The sequence below is a fragment of the Dipodomys ordii genome, unplaced genomic scaffold, assembly GCF_000151885.1.
Source record: "Dipodomys ordii isolate 6190 unplaced genomic scaffold, Dord_2.0 Scaffold22, whole genome shotgun sequence".
Classification (NCBI taxonomy): domain Eukaryota; kingdom Metazoa; phylum Chordata; class Mammalia; order Rodentia; family Heteromyidae; genus Dipodomys; species Dipodomys ordii.
The window spans coordinates 8,391,788-8,408,706 of record NW_012267238.1 but is presented as its reverse complement, the minus strand read 5'-3'; positions in this window follow the sequence as shown (position 1 = coordinate 8,408,706).

The following is a 16,919-nucleotide window of genomic DNA, read 5'->3' as shown; positions in this document are numbered from 1 at the left end:
TTGTTCTCCTATCAGTAGTGTCGGAAGAAAGAGGCAGGCTTGAAAACATATATATAATTCACTTTACAGTGATTGGTTTCCTTTTGTAGTTTTCTTATCCTCATATTAACACCTCTGTCAGTGTTTGGCTGCCTCTTATGCACTCTTGGCATAACAATGTCTGAATTTTCTAGGGCAACCATGGTTTTCTGTCCTGTTGTTCCGTTGTTGTAGTAGGAACCACATGCCTCACAGTCTGATGTTTGTCGGCATGCAAAGTCAGTACATACCTCTATCTCCCCATTTCCACATGTTCCCCCATCTCTTCCCACACACCCCCTTTGGCGTGTATCATAAATGCCTATTTTTACTTTTGATTCTAAGCCAATTCTAGTCTGATTTCTCCCATTTTAAGTACAGTGTAATCTCACTATGTTTGGTGGAACATGGTTGAAAACATTGGTATACTCAAGATCTTTACCTTTTTAATATCATCCAGAAGTCACAATTTCAATTACCTTTGGAAAAAAAATCAAACATATTGCACATAACTTAAAACCCCCAAATGCCATCTGAAAAAGGTGGTAAGGAGAACTTCAGGTATCTGTTCTCAGAACATCTGCAAGAAATTATGTACATCATTACTGTATTGTTTAACCTGATATGACTGCTCACACGAACATAGAGCCTCAAATGTTTCAGAAGGAGCATGAAAACCTTGTTTCAGATCAACGTTTTTTAATCCCTTTAGGACAGTGTGATAGAATGGTTTGTCTATCATCTCAACACAAATATTTCTGTCAATATCCTATTGGGGTAAGGAGGGAAGGGATGGTAGGGAAAAACAAAGGAGGGGGTAACAATGCTCAATAGGAAATGTACTCATTACCTTACTCATGTAACTGTTACCCCTCTGTACAGCATCTTTACAATTAATTAAAACAGCAAAATTACCTTTTTAGGTTTTATGTTGTCTTTTTTTTCTTCAATCTTTTGAGTAGTTTTGGGTGTGGTTGATGCAAACATTCCAATGTGAGATTCCTAAACTCTAAAAAATTGTCATTTAAGAAGCATAAAAATAAAGACCTTATTTCATCCTGAAGCTAGAATTTACTAATTCAGAATTAAAGAAAAACATTTTATTCACTAAAAATACTTATCTGGCACTGGCTGTTAATATTAATTATTTTAATGACAACTTGATAATTCATACTTGATTTATACTCTATATTGAAGTGGCATGAGTGTTGTATGAATTAAATTATATATTATTCTTCTTGTATATAAGTACATATATATGTGTACATGTGTGTGTACATTATGTCATATATATCAGCTCAGGGGTTGAACTATGAGTGTCTATCCCTTAAGACATTACCACTAGCCAGAGTACACCTCTTTCTCCTCTAAGTTATTCTAGGTCCTTGTCATATTAACCTACTTGAATTAGAAGCCTGATTCCCTATTGTTTTTCAGGCCCATCATGATAGCACCATGGGCTAGAATTTTGAGTCTACAAAGAGCAGGATGATGGCAGTTGTGGGGCTGAAAAGGGTCGCCCTTTCTTAATTTAAAGACAGCCAGTTAGTTATAAAATGGACTGTTCGCTCAGTAATTCTACTGAAGGATTATTGGCAGAGGGAAGAGGGTGATGTAAATGTGCAACTTAATTGAAGAAATACTTTTTACACCATTCATTTATCCAACTCAATCCATAACATTAAATTTTGAGTTGAATCTTTATAATTTTTATTAGCAAAATAATTATACAAAGGATTCTATAGTCATATTTGCATACATGCATATAATGTACTTTAAGCAAATTAGCGTTTTCTGTATTATCCTTTTTAATCACACTCTCCCTCTTCTCCCTCCTTTTTAAGAGTTTTTAATAGGTTTATGCTATTTTCAGACACATATACAATGCTTTTTTTTTTTTTTTTGCTGGACGTGGAGCCTGAACTGGACCGGGGCACTGTCCCTCAGCTCTTCAGTTCAAGGTTAGTGCTCTACCACTTGAGCCACAGCAACACTTCCAGCTTTTTCTGCTTATGTGGTGCTGAGGAATTGAACCCAGGACCTCATGCATGCAAGGCAAGCACTGTACCACTAAGCCACCTTCCCAGCCTATTTCTATATTATGCATATAAACTCCCTCATTACCTGTTTTTTTCCTCTCTCCATATCCACTACTCCAAAGAGGATTCTTCTGCATCCTCCCCTTTCCACCACCAATAATCATACAATGTATCATGGGCTTCAATAATTTTTATGCCTTGCTCTTTACCACCTTTATAACTGGTAGTGTGATCTCAAGGCAAAATGGAAGAGGACCTATAGTTTGATCAAACTATAGCAAGGTTAAACTCATATTTGTTGTCCCCCCCACCTTGATCTTGTTATCATTAGAGGTCAGACAATTTCTAATAGGCAGCCTTAACTTCTGACAGATGGACCACAGACACCTAAGTTGTAGTTCTTGACACATGGGTTGTCAGCATCTATCACTATTAGATCTGAAGAATGTATGAAGCACTCAGAGGTGTTTGGTGGTTTCGAGTGCAATTCGCTGACTGCTTAGAACATACATGTCTCCTCTGCAGATACTAAGTTTTCATTGCAGTGTGACTCCCCCCATAACAACCTTTCTGAGGACATTTTGCGAAATTATTATATAACTAAATTCAGTCTATTTAGCCACGTACAATGGTTTCTGGTTAAAAAAAATATCTCATCTGACTGTTGGTCTGAACAGACCAAGTTCCACACATAGCCAGATTCCTACATGTACAGGAACTCACAACTCCATCACAAATTGCTTTTCCAAGGAACTAGAGGATTCTTTCAGACATCTTCAGTAATGTGCATTCATATTTCAGTGAAATATGACCTAGTGAAAAACAGTTCCTTTTAGAATTAAAGCAATTAACATTTCAAAGACAACTGTTTCTATATGAACCCCTTTCCAAAAGAAGACCTTAAACTATCCACACCAGTTCCTATACCTGCACATACTCCTGCCAACAGTATCCTTTTACTCTTGTGTTTCCATCATCATCAGTTTTCTCTCTGTTGTTTTCCTGCTTCTTCCTTTCCTGAAGAGTCATATGTGTGCACCTTTCTCCCTAGTCCTTTGCCACCTTGATTTTGGGATTATAGACATGCATTTTTATAGCCAAGCTGTTTTGATCATTTCTCTTGCAAATTATATCCAGGTGGTTTGAGATAAGAGTGTCTATTTACTGTAGTTAAACAACCAAGAAAGTCAAGATCTAGTTTTCATATATAATTAGTAACAGGGCTTTGTTCAGCTCTCAAAAGTTTCCTGATTTGCTAATAAATTCTATGAATGGATAAAGGCTTCCAGTTAAACATGCTATTCCCCCAGTGTTGGAGAAGCCCTTATGACCATCCGCATGGGTGGGTACAGACTGGAAGCATTCATTTCCTCATTCAAAAGAGAAAGGGGAGAAAAATGAGCTACCTAAGGAAACTGAAGAAGCCTTTAGGAAATCCCCTCCATGGGACTCCTCAGGGAAGGTTATAAGGGGGCTTGCACAACACCTCTGGGACAGGAATTGGGATAGTCTGGTATAAAGAGGCAAACCTTAAAACCAGACAGCAAGATCCAAATGGAAAAGGTCTATGTTGTGCACCAATTGTTAGGACCCAAGCACTTCAGCTGGTAGTATCTAACTTTATTAATAAGAGAAATGTATGGTATATGAGAGGAGAGTATATGAGATTGCAAGCGTTGGATTTAGCACAGGCATATGTGAAGGAGTCAGGTGTGCTGATAGCTGATGATGAAGTTTTAACAAGAATAGCAAAAGGCTTCATCGAAAAGATGAGGTCTAAATATTATATGTCAGAGTGTCTGCCTCTCAGTACTGTGATAGTAACTTCAAAATATCCTGAATAGGCCTGAAGTGTAGTTTGGTGACAGAATGCTCGCCTGGCATTGGTGAGGACCTGGGTTTGAACCCCAGCCCCACAAATAATATCCTTACTCTATGGGTTCAGGTCTGTCTGCAGAGATTTAGCTCACCTGAACAGTGGATATTATCAACAACCTGAGTATAAATAAAGTTTGTTGTACAGCTTTCAGTAAAAAACAAGAAAGATATTTGATTTTTATGAGTATCACAGTTGCTCTGGACCTCTCTGGTATTTTCTTCCTTCCTTTCCTCTAGGGTTTCCCTTAGAACTTGGCAGTGTTATTTTGAGCGATGTCAGACTCTCCACTACTCCACTACACAAAGGCTTTGCTCTTCCCTGAGGCTAGAGCTTAAAAGCAGAACATCACATTCTTGGAAAACATGATCAGTCCACGCGAATCAAGAATCCCAACTGAGGGGAGAGCCAAGCCTCCCCTGCAGAGTCCCTCAATCTAGAAACTGTAATACCATGGCCTCTTCGAACAATTGTGGCAGGGGACTGGGCCCTCCTTGTCACCTTTGTCTCCATTTGCTTTCCCCTCTCCTTACTCTTCCTACTGTATTTTCTATAGCTTCTTCCAAGCCAGCACCTCCAGGCCCTCTCTCACTGATCATTACAACAACACTCTCACACACTCAATTTTAAAGTGAAGTGAAGTGAATATTTTAAAACTGTCTCTAAATAGAATCAGAGAAAATTTATGTTGTATTTGAGACAAACTATTTCTTACTTGTTCTTTATAGGTTACTAACTTTTTAGGTGGCAGATGACTTTTGGCCCAATATACACACTTTTAATCATCTTTTTATTCTATCTTGTAATTCAGTTATACTCTCTAAGAATAAGACTGAAAGCCAAGCTCTTTGTAGAGAAGGAGGCTAGGGATGTACATTGATCGTGAGGTTGGAGCTCTGCTCTAGAGAAGGTTCCACTCAGGGGGGATAACACAGGGACATGGAGACCATGTGATTGGAGATTAATCAAATATCTACAAGGTGTGCACTGGGTACCAGATGTTGCTAGGTCCTGGTGGTCTAATGATGACAAAGATGATTAAAGTTTAAAGAAGGAGTTTGAAGGTCCATAAACAGCATGGGTGTAGAAGATGGAGAATAATGACTTCCAATTAGAACTTTAAATTAGTCCTGCTCTTGATGAATATGGCTACTCACCGAGAAGTTAAATGATTTGCTTTGAGTTAGTTTGGGATGAGAGGCAGAAATTGATTATCATGTCTCCTTTGATTTGTGTTTGGTCCACATATTTATTTATTTTCAAATAATTTTCCTGAGTTACTAGTCATTACTGAATAAAATCCCACTATTCGGGAGTTTCATGGACTTTCCTGCCCAGGCTGGCTTTGAATCATGATTCTCCTAAGATCTCATCCTCTTTAGTAGCTAGGATTATAGGCATGAGCCTCCTTCTCCACCACCACCTCCTCCTCCTCCTCCTCCTCTTCAACTGTCATAGTTGTCCTGGGGAGTGAACTCAAGAAGGTCTTGGCTTACTAGAGGTACTTTACTACTTGAGCTATTCCCCCAGCCCCTTTTACTTGAATTATTTTTTTGAATAGGGTCTGACTTTTATGGCCAGGGTGGACAAGACTGCCATTCTGCTATTTGTTGAGATGAGAGATACATGCCACCAGGCCCAGCTATTTATTGTTTGACATGGAGCCTTTCCAAATTTTTGATCTTGAATTACAATCCTCCTGGTGTCAGATGTCTGAGTGGCTAAGATTATAAGTGTGAGCCAATATGTGTCCTTATTTAAAAATTTTAAGGAACTTCCATATTATTTTCTACAATGGCTATAGCATAGTATATTCCCTTATATTACATATTACATTTGCTAATACTTTGCTAAGTGTTTTGCTTCCATATCCATAAGGGAAATCAGCCAATTATAAACAAAATATTTTGTTAGGTCTTTAATATTATTATGCTGGCTTCATATAAACAAATGGGACATTTTTCTTCTGTCTTCAAAAATAATTTATTCAAGAAAAATTTTATCTCTTATTTTAATCCCAAATAGGATTTTATTTCTCCCTTGCATAGGAAGTAGGATTCACCAGTAAAATTTTCCATGCCTGGAATTTTCCTTGTAAGAGGATTTGATAACAATTTTATTTCTTATTAGATATAGGATTACTCAGGTTTTCTGGGTTTTTTTTCCTTGTGTCAGTTTTGATAGATTATATTTTTCTTGGATTTTGTTGAATTTATAAGAGGTTGAAAATGTGACATGACATTATTCATGACATTCCTTTAATATTTTTAAATGTCTTTGTAATCTATAGTAATATTTTATGTCTAATATCAATAATTCATGTTCACTCGCTCTTCCTTGAAAAAGTCTAATTAAAAGTTTTATTAAGTTTTCAATATTTTCTAATGAACCAACAATTATCAATTGAATTTGGCTAACTTTATTATTTGCTCATTTTCTCTTTCTTTTCTTTTTAAATCTATTTTCTTTTTCTTCTTCCTTTACATTTTCTCTGTTGTTATTTGTAGAGGGGGGGCTTCTTAAAGTGGAACTGAAAGATCTTCCTTTTATCCTCTTTTTAAAAAACATAATTTTATTATCTTGAAGTATGGATTCAAAGGTGTTAACATTCGATGAATCAGTTTATAGGTACAATGCATCTGGATCAGTATCACCTCTTTCATCATTCCCCTGTCCCTCCCAAACACTACCCTCAGCTTTTCTGGTTTCATAGGAAAGATCTGATAGAGAGAACAAGGCATTAATATCAGAGGATCAATGAAGCCTCTAGAAACTTAGGAGCATTACTTCCGGGGTTGTGAATAGAATCACAGAAAGAAATGCACGTTAAAGAGGTCTCAGATGTTGCTGCAGTGTCTGACTTAGGAACAGTGGACAGCAGCCAAATGTGTAAAGGTGCCACCCACAAACGGAGGGGACAATCAGGCAATGGTGACTACAGTACCCTGACATTCCTGAGGAAACTATCTGCAGGGATGCTCTGACATTCACCAGAGTCACCTTTTGAGCCTCCAGCTGGGGGCTTCTCACACAGCTGGAAAGGCACCTACAAGAGCCAGTGGGATGCCAGCTGCTACTACTACAAGAGCACTAAGAAGCTGCTCATGAGGCTCCCTGGAGTGAGTCAGTGGAGGGTGCTCACCAATGGAGTTCCTCCTGCGCACACAGGGCACAGGGCAGCTTCCACAAGGCCACCCCAGCATGGAGAAAAGCCACCAATGCAGCAAGAAAAGCCCTTCCCTCCTGAAGCGTCCCGGCAGCGCCCTCTTCTGACCAAGCTGAACAAAGGCAACAAAGGCGGAATAGTTGAAGTTGTCCATCTGTAGGAAGTCATGGCATTGCTATCTGGGGGTGGGGGCGGTGGGAGAAAGGCAATTGACTTTATATTAAATCTTCTCGTCTACTGTTACATATACTCTTTTATGGGGGTTTTCTAATCCACTTAATTCCAACGCCTTTCAGACAATATATAGAAATGCTTGAGTTCTTGCTTTTAAATGAAGTGTCTAGTCCATTCATATTTATTGTAGTGATTGAGATAGTTAGCTTTAGGTCTACTTATTTACCTGTTTTCTGTACATCTTTCCTCAGTTTTACTATTTTCTTTATGTGTTCCTTACTCCCTAAGGGGATTTTCTCAATACCTTTTTGGGACTTGATTTTATTTCATCTCTTGGCTTTTTAGTTACATGTCCTTTCATTCTCTTTTGTGATGGCTCTAGAAATTACGATATGCACGACAATTTTTCTTTCTACTCACAATTAATGTTGCAACACTTGTAGTGAAATGTAGAAAGTTGGCAAGCCCAAATGTCCATTGATCACCCCTTACCTCCCTCTATGCATAACTTCCATATTGGACAGCTGCAAAAATTATAGATCCCAACAGATAATGTCATTATTTTTGTCTTTAAGTAATTAGGAGAAAACTTGAACAGATAATCAATTTCTTCTGTTTTTAATGTCTTCTGTTCCTGTCATGTTTACATGGCTTCCTTTCCCTTCAGCCAAGAGCATTTGTGTTACCTCTATTCTTCAGGTATTCTTACTATGGTTTTAAATCTCTTTAAAATATGTGTATCAATGTCTGGACACCAGTTACTCATTAGCCACTCATTGTCCATGTATGTATGTCCCTGTTCACTGAAAGGTGTGAAATTTTCTCTCCATCTTTTGTTTTTAGCAACTTGACTATTTCCGTAGGTGTGATTTTCGTTTTATGTATTCAATTTGGAATTCTGTGAATTCTTAAACTTCAAACCTGTGCATTTGTATGTTCTTTGAAGTTTTGCAATTTCAGCCATTATAGCTTTAACCCCTTTAAGTAATTTTTATATCCCGAAAGAGACTTCACATTATTGTCTCCACAGTTCTATGAATTTCCTTTCATTGTTCCAAAATTTTCTTTTTGGCTGCAAGACTGTCAAATCTGAAATCTGTAGGGCATGCTGGAGGTCAGAGATGCAAGAAGAATTTGATGTTGCAGATTTTAGGGAGAATTGCTTCTTCTGCAAGAAACCTGCTTTTGTTTTTAACTATCTTTTAAAATATATATTTATTGTTATTAAGGTGTTGTACAGAGGAATTACTATTTCTTTTTTTTGGGGGGGTCCGGTTGTGGGGCCTGAACTCTGGGCCTGGGCGCTGTCCCTCAGCTCTTTAGCTCAAGGCTAGCACTCTACCACTTGAGTCACAGTGCCATTTCCGGCTTTTCTCTTTTTGCTTATGTGGTGCTGAGGAATCGAACCCAGGGCCTCATGCATGCAAGCCAAGCGCTCTACCACTGAGCCACCTTCCCAGCCCAGGGATTACTATTTCATAAGTAACAAGTTACCTTTCTTTTTATGGACAATGTCATCCCTTCCTTTTCTTTTCACAATTTCCCCCTCCCATCCCTTCCCACAGTTATCTAGCTCAATTTCCACATAGTATCTATTGAATGACATGATTTTTCTTCCTGGGGTCTTCCTCTGGTGAGATGAGGCCCATCTGCTAAGGTCCCTTGTTTAAAGTCAGCTGATCACAATGGTTAACGGTATCTGCAAAGTACCTTTCTAGTGATCCCTGCATCAGGGTTTGGTGAAGTAACTGCCTAGTGTGTGTTATCCATGGGACTCATCCTACTGACTCTCACACATGGCAAGACTCGCACTACAAGCTTTCACACTGGCAGATTTGTGTTCTCCGAGCTTTAGGAGCAAGCTATGATCACTCTGTCCCCTACACACTCAGCAGGCCAAAGACTTGGTCAGACTTATAAATAGGATTTGGAAGGAACGGTCCCTTTCTCAGAGTCTTTCTGCACTTTCCAGTCTTATTATTTGATGTTCAAAATTGTTACTCAGCTCTTTCAGTGTGATCCTTGTTTTTATCATTGGTCCACAGTTTTGCCTGGTTTGGAAGGGTAGGATCCAACAGGAGTTTACTTGGCAATACTAAAAGCAAAACTTTGCATAAACCATGAGTCTTGTGGGACAATGGAAGAAGACATGGGGGATGTGGGGAAGGGTCAACCAGTGGCATTTGTTATCACTGCTGGATATCGGGCTAGCAGGGCTCTCCTCATGAATTGCTCACCTTAGCCAAACTCCAGACACTCTAGAGGCTGTGTGGGCAGCACTTACAGGTTCCTTGGGAGGTAATCTTTCAGGAAGAAGGCAGGAGTCAGGGTCTCAGCCCAAGCTGTTTCCCAGGGCTACCTAGCTTGTTTCAGTAATTAGAGCTAACTAGGAACCTGAGGCAGCCATCCAGTTGGAAAGAGGAAACTAATCTAGAAATGTTTCAAGAACAAAACAAGAAGACAGGTCTGGACTTGTGCAGGCTAGACAGGCTCCCCTGGATTCCTGTCAGGAATTGTGACCAATGTATTAATGTAGTAATCCTAGCATTGATCCCATGGTCCAGTTAAGTGGTCAATTTAGCATAGAGCACTTAGCGTAGAGACCTGTCCAGTGAGTGGATGAAAGTCCTGACTGTCAGACTTGCTCAATTGCCTGCTAAGTGATGAGGTAGAAATGAAGACTAGAAATGCAACAGCGATAAACACAAGACCATATGTTGGAAATGATCTGTACAACTTGGAGGGAGGGGGGAGAGTAGGAGAAAAATGAGGGAGGGGGTAACAAGTTTGACAAGAAATGTACTCATTACTTTATTTATGTAACAGTAACCCCTCTGTACATCACCTTGGTAATAAAAACTTAATTTAAAAATTGTGAAGACTAAGCCAGGTGCCAATGACTCACGCCTGTAATCCTAGCTACTCAGGAGGCTGAGATCTGAGGATCGTGGTTCAAAGTCAGCCCTGTCAGGAAAGTCGGTGAGACTCTTATCTCCAATTAACCATTAGAAAACTGGAAGTGGCGCTGTGGCTCATGTGGTAGAACTCTCACCTTGAGCTGAAGAGTGCAGGGACAGCGCCCAAGCCCAGAGTTCAAGCCCCACAACCAACCCCCCCCCAAAAAAATGAAGACTAGAGAGGAGAGCTGAATCTGTGGTAGGGTAGAGCCTCACCATCAGCAACAGCAAAGTGTAGAGAGGGGTTTAGGCACCCCCCCAAAAGTGGGCTTCGCCGAACTCTCAGTGTCTTTCATCCGAATACCTACCTAATGACTCATCCCTAATACCTCAAAAAAATCTTGAGCCTATTGCTCCCCCCCCACTTCTTCAAATCCACTGAGCAAAGCACTCACTTTAAACAATTCGCTGTCAGTGAATGCCTTGTCAGCGGCGAGGGAGGGCCATGAGTCACTTCTGCCTAACTTATTTTCCCAGCCAGTGCACCAACTCCTCCCATCAATCCATGTCCCTTCAACTGCCCCAACCTGCAGGGTGAAGCCAGCCACACATACTTGTCTTTTTCAAGGAGCCTCATTGATTAAAAACCCCAACCCAAAATGATATGCTCATCGTACGTGGCTGAGGAAATAAAGAACTATGCTATCACCCAAAGATAAGTACAATACACACAGATCCTTTTATTTCCACACATTTTTTTTCTGCCAATATGTTTTCATGGGGCAGTTCTGAGGTTTGAACTCAGGGCTTTGTGCTTATCATGCTGGTGCTTTATTGCTCATCCATGTCTCCAGATATTTTTCCATTGATTATTTTTAAGAGAGGGCCCAGCTTCCCACAAGGGCACATGAGCCGCAAACCTCCTACTTTAAGCTCCCTACGGTTGCTGATCTCAGATCTGCACCACCCCATCCAGCTTCCCTCTATGAAGATAGAGCCTGGTGAATTATCCTTCCTCTCTATCCTCCCCTCCATCCTCCCATTCCCAGCCTCCCAAGTAGCTGGGATTATAGCATGAGCTACTAAGTGCCTGGCTACATAGGAGCCAATAGCTTTTATACATTTTTATGTAATTGAAATCACAATCTGACCTAGTTTTGTATCTGTTGTTCCAAGAAATCTCTGGGATTACATAGTATTCCTTTGCACAATTAGCATGGCCTTTGGTTCTTTGTTCAGTCAGGATAAATATTAGTTGGGCACCCAGTGTGCATCATGCACTATAGTAAACTTTGCGTATCTCTACCAATGAAGACACAACTCCTGCTGTTGTGGAGCTTCCTGTGTGGTGTAGACAATAAGTCAATAGCCTAATGGTTTATAAGCTACAGGAAGAAAATCAAAGCAGGCTAAGAGGCTAGCAGGCTGTTGGAGAGAAAGCAAGTTGTGTGAGGAGGTGACAGTTGAGGAAAGGCTTGATTAAAAAGAGGCTCTGTCATCCTCCATGAAACAGATGGAGCAACTTGACATATTTCTCTTGCCTAAAGCACTTCCCTGTTAAACTATGGCTACTGAACTCTGCCCATTGGCAAGCATTTTGAAATGAGTGTGTTATTTGGTGAAACCAAAACTTCCGGAAGGAGCCAAGCTAAACAACAGAGGGAAAGAAGTAGACAAGAGAGTCAACTAGAAGGCTCAACAACTCTTGAGAAGGCTGAGGAGAAAAAGAGAAAAGAGAAAAAAGAGAAGGGAAGAGGGGAGGGGAGGGGGAGGGGAAAAGAGCAAGAAAGAGAGGAGGGGTAGGGGAGAGGAGGGGAGATAGAACAAGAGAGGAAATGAGAGGAGAAGAGAAAGGAGGAGAGGAGACAAAAAAGGAGAGGAGAGAGGAGAACAGAGGAGAAGGAAAGGGAAGGGAAGTGAAGGAGAGGGGAGGGGACAAAGGGGAAGGAAAGGGAGCAGAGAGAGGGGAGGGGAGAGGAGGGTAAGAGTGAGACCAAGAGACCCAGGTCCATGCCTACAATCCTAGCTACTCAGGAGGCTGAGATCGGAGGATCTTGGTTCAAAGCCAGCCCTGGCAGGAACATGAGTGAGACTCTGATCTCCAATTAACCACTAGAAAACTGGAAGTAGTGCTGTGGCTCAAGTGGTAGAGCACTAGCCTTGAGCTGAAAAGCTCAGGGACAGCACCCAGGCCTAGAGTCCAAGACCCACGACCAACAAAAAAAAAAGAGAGAGAGAGAGAGAGACCCAGGTCCATGAGTAATACCTGATAAAGGAGTAGACAGATAAGCAGGAAGTACTTTTTAAAGAACCAGAAGTTTTTATTTTACTGGCAAGAGAATTATGTGTAAACAAACAAGAGTTCTTACAGCAATTTAATATTTATTGAATGTTTAATAAACGTTCTATGTAACTAATAATGCCCCAAAGAGATGATTTCATGAGGTATAATTTCGATCATGAGATTCACATTGAAATTAACCTGGCTCTGAATCACGGCTGTGAAACTTCTTTGCTCTGTGATCATTGCCTAGTTATTTAGTATCTCTGTGCCTTATTTCCCTCAGAGTGAAATGAGGACTAATCACATCCCACCCCTTGGTGATAGTCTAATAAGATGATCATTGTAAGGCCCTTAGCATATCCATAACAGACAGGTACCCTGAAAATGGTGGAATATGTGGTGGTTGTGTGTGCTGTGGTTGTATCTTTTGTAATTCTTACCACTCTTCCTAATAACTGAGGAGGCCTTGTCTGACTCCTTTTATCTATTATAAATGATTACTTTCTTACCCCAGTCCAATACCATCTGTGTCTCAGAACACCTCTGGGAGGAGCTGAGTGGAGGATGTCTGGTCATGATGCTGAGGAACACAGATCTTTCTAGAAGAAGTGCCAGGCTAAGAAGAAGAACTTGATTTCATGACAGGAAAAAGTGAGAACTAGACATAAAGATGGTTTCAATGAGTTTCCCTTTAAAGTCCCCAAGCAGTACTGTAGAGGCCTAGGTTATTGACTTCCATCCTGGGAGACTGGAAAGCTTATTGAGCTTATACGAACACTAAACCCAGTGTATGTATGATGGCTATTAACTCACTCTAAAGCTTGTCTAGAAGGAACTACAGCAAGATAGGGGTGGTGGCAAAGTTCAAGGTCTATATTAAAATGGGATTGAGTAAGCCAGCTGGGCTACAGGTGCATTAGTGATGCCTCAGGAAGACATACCATTAATCGCTAGCCACAGCTGTGTGTCTCTATAGTACTTACTTAAGCATCCACAGCCTAATGGGATTGCAGCTTGGAGTCAGCCACTTTTTTATATCATCCTGAGAATCTATCTACTAATCATATTCACACACACACACACACACACACACACACACACACACACACAGAGGATCAGTGATCCTGAACATAGAGTGACTTATGGAAACTGACTTTTTCTGAAAACCTCAGCTGAACTTCTGTATCTTCTCTCTAAATGAGCAGAAGTGTGGGATGGAAATCAACATTTTCTTTACTCAATCGCTTTCCAACCCTGAGAAAGGCAACTATGGTGATTTGGGTGGCATTTTTCTGCTTATGAAATCATGCTTGGTTTGCAAGGATGTGCTCAGGGTAAAGGATAACAACCCACACTGGAAGGCATGTTGGGAGAATGCCTCTCAAATATTTGTTTTAAATTAAGTGAATCATGTTTATTTATCAAAAGGTGTTATCCCTTTTTGTTCGAGAAAACATGGAAATATTTTTGCCATTCATGGCAAAGCAATCACAAACATTTGTACAACCTTTGGCTTTGTAAATCAGATTGTTAATATTTTCACACCCGAATGAAGTTTATGCTGGCAGATAAAATAAGCCTGGGAATGAGAAGATGACAGCAGATGTGACCAAAAAAGTCTTATAATTTGATGGATGATGGTTGACAGTAACAATGATTAATATAATTGTTTTATGCTAATCTAATTTTGTACATGGCATAAAATTTAGAAAGCTATCTGATAAGGGTAGGATGAAATAGAAAATATCCATCGTTCTCTTCAACTCTTCAAACCCTACTGGCAAAGCAAAACTAATTTCACTTGTTTGGTTTTAGATTTTAGTACTCATATCATAATGCTCAATCAGCTTATTTTAATATTTTTTTTACTTCTTATTCACTATAGGCTATACCCAGGACTCCTTTCTATAAAAGTGGAAATTGCTATACTGTCTCCCTCTTGTATACTTTAGTGGGCTTTTATTTTGATGATTGTTACTAGATTTTATTGTCCAATTTAATAAACTTTAAATTCTGTCTATTTTTGGTAGTTTAGTAGTCTGAGAGATAAGAAACTACCTCCCCTCTGCTTCTGTTACCCTTCCTTTTTCTATTATAATTATTTAATCATATTAATTGGGTAAATTAACAGGGTTTCTTATGATATTTTTGTACCTGTGTAGACCAGGCTTTGATTGTGTCCCCATTCCTTTCACCTCTTAACTTCCCTCACCCCTCCCTGGGAGTCATTATTCTACCAAGTTAACCATCTTATTATTTTGAGGTTTGAAGTATGAGAACCAAACATAGACAGACAGACAGACAGACAGACAGATGACAGATAGACAGACAGACAGACAGACAGACAGACAGACAGACAGACAGACACAGATAGATAGATAGATAGAAGATAGATAGATAGATAGATAGATAGATAGATTCTACTTGTCTTGAGAATTGTGTTGCTATAAATATGGGTATACTGGTAACTTTTATGTATAATTACTTCATCTCCTTTAGGTATACACCTAGATGTAGCATAATAGGGTCATAGTGTCATTCTACTTTTAGTTTTTGAGAAACTGCCCTATTTATTTCCATAGTGGCTGGACTCACTCACATTTCTACCAAGGGATCCATTTTCCTCTACAGTCTTCCTAGCCTCTGTCATTGTTGTTGGATTCCATTTGGTTTGGTTTAGGTTAATGGCCATTCTGACTGGGGTAAAATAGAAATTTAGATTTGCATTTCCCTGTTGACTAAGGCTAACGAGTATTTTTTCATATGTTTATTGGCCATTTATTTGTATTTCTTTGGAGAGTTATCTGTGGAAATCATTGTTCACTTGTTGTTTGGATTATCCTTTGGTATTTAATATTTTTTTTAGTTCTTTATGTATTTTAGGTATTAATCCCCTGTCAGATAAACAGCTAGAAAGAGTTTGTCCCATTTTGTGGGCTGTGTTCTTCAGTCCGTTGATTGTTTCCTTTGCTGTGTGGAAGCTTTTCAATTTGCTTTAGCCTGTTTAATGAATTCTGCTTTTATTTCCTGAGCTGTCGGGGTTCTATGCGGAAAATCATTTCATGTGCCTATTTCTTGGAGTGTTTCCTCTGTCTCAACCCTTCTTTCTAACTTAAATCATTTGCACATTTATTTTTACTTTGTCAATATTTTAGGATTGTCAGATAATATGCAGAAATCCCAGTTTAAGTGTGAAACTTACATAAGCAATAAATAATCTTTAGAGTAGCTGTGCATGGGGCATACTTCTACTAAAGAAATATTTGTTGCTTACCAGAGATTTAAATGTAACTGAACATCCTTAATTTTTATTTGCAAAATTTAGAAATATTGAAATGTTTATCAATTTCCATTGTCTTCTGAAACAACACAATAATTTCTTGTTTTAACTAAGGGCCTTGTGCATGCTAGGCAGGTATAATCACTTGAGCCACACCCTTAGCCCTTGTGTTTTAATTAATTCTTGAATAGGGTCTCAAATTTATGCTGGCATGAACCTTGATCCTCCTATTTATGATCCCTGTCTAACTAGGAAGGCAGGTTCATGATGCTGGGACTAGCGTTTGTTGGCTAAAATGGAGGTCTTGCTAATTTTTCCCCAGGTTTGCCTTGAATCATTATCCTCCCAATCCCTACCTCCAAAGTAGTTAAGATTACAGGCATGAGACACTATGCCTGGCTTCTTATTTAAACTCTATGTTCTATTTAAAAAAAAAAAAACCTAGCTACTCATTAGGCTGAGATCTGAGGCTTGCAGTTCAAAGCCAGCCTGGGCAGGAAACTGAGATTCTTATCTCCAATAAACCACCAGAAAACCAGAAGTAGCATGGTGGCTCAAGTGGTAGAACACACTCCTTGAGCTGAAGAGCTGAGGGACAGCACCCAGACTCAGGGCTCAAGCCCCACAACCAAAAACAAGAAAAACAAAAACAAAAACAAAGCAAAACATCATGGTAGCAGTGGCTCACACCTGTAATCCTAGCTACTCAGGAAGCTGAGATTTGAGGATCCAGGTTCAAAGCCAGCCTGGGCAGGAAAGTCCGTGAGACTCTTATCTCCAATAAACTACTCAGAAAACTGGAAGTGGTGCAGTGGCTCAGTGGTAGTGTACTAGCCTTGTGCTGAAGAGCTGAGGGACAGTGCCCAGGCCCAGAGTTCAAGCCCCATGACAAAAAAAAAAGACAAACTGTGGTTCCAAGTCAGTATGGGGGGTATAGTGGGGGGGGGGTGTTGATTATGAGACATGAGACTCCATCTGGGTCTATCTAATTAAAGAATCTGGTTGTTGTATTTGTGCCCATTCAGCCTAGCAACTGAAAGAAGTATAAAATAGTAAGATCACAGTCCAGGCACATTCCTGAGCAATAAAGCAATACTCTCTCACTCAAAAGAACTAGTGCAAAAACAGGTTGGAGCTGGGCCCTGGTGGCTCACACCTATAATCCTAGCTACTCAGGAGGCTGAG